The sequence below is a fragment of the Coenobita brevimanus genome, chromosome 15 (genome assembly GCF_032717465.1).
Source record: "Coenobita brevimanus isolate Jiangsu-jjx chromosome 15, ASM3271746v2, whole genome shotgun sequence".
Lineage (NCBI taxonomy): Eukaryota > Metazoa > Arthropoda > Malacostraca > Decapoda > Coenobitidae > Coenobita > Coenobita brevimanus.
The window spans coordinates 5,138,970-5,139,720 of NC_136968.1; the positions used below are offsets into that span (position 1 = coordinate 5,138,970).

Genomic DNA, 751 nt, shown 5'->3' on the forward strand with positions numbered 1-751 from the left:
AGGAGGACTACTGGGACTTGGGGATAGGCCCTGATGCCTTGAGTTGGACACGTAAAATATATACAGTATATATATATATATATATTCATTCGTTCATTGCCAGACGCCATGTATCCCAAACAGGGTGGCTACGGGCTTAGAGTTAATTGTTTTACAGGGAGGGGCACTAATCCTCCACCAACCCCACACACGTAGGGAGAACGTTATGCCAACAGCATCTGGTGTTCCCAGGTGGTCACCCATCCAAGTACTAACCAGACCCAACGTTGCTTAACTTCGCCGATCGGACGGGAAGTGGTGTACTCAACGTGGTATATAGATAGATAGATATAGATATATAGATATATATATATATATATAGATAGATAGATAGATAGATATAGATAGTGTAATGCTAGGTGTAAATAGGCTCGACTTCTCGATCCTAGAACACCTAACGTGTAGCAAGGTCCTCTTTCAAGACCGGAGCTTGGTGCAATAAAGAGAGGCAGGACACAAAAACTTCAGGCAATAACCTTTACACGTATATTACCACAGTCAGACACAGGACAAAGTCAGCAGATATTACAGCACAATATAGAGCAAAGAAATAAAACCTTATCTAGGACATGTGTATCTCGCAGGATACTTGCTTATCTGATATTAATGCCAACACGATTAAGTCTAGTGTATTCAGGGTACAGTGAATATAGGCGCGCGTGCGGCGCGGGGAGTGAGTCTCACAGAGGGGGGGGAGGGGGGAGTGACTTGC

At 43.9% G+C, this 751-nt stretch overlaps 1 pseudogene; it reads right to left on the minus strand.

The window, feature by feature from the left end:
- Positions 1 to 206: 206 nt before the first annotated feature.
- LOC145390781 (5S ribosomal RNA) lies at positions 207 to 324 on the minus strand (annotated as a pseudogene).
- Positions 325 to 751: the final 427 nt, after the last annotated feature.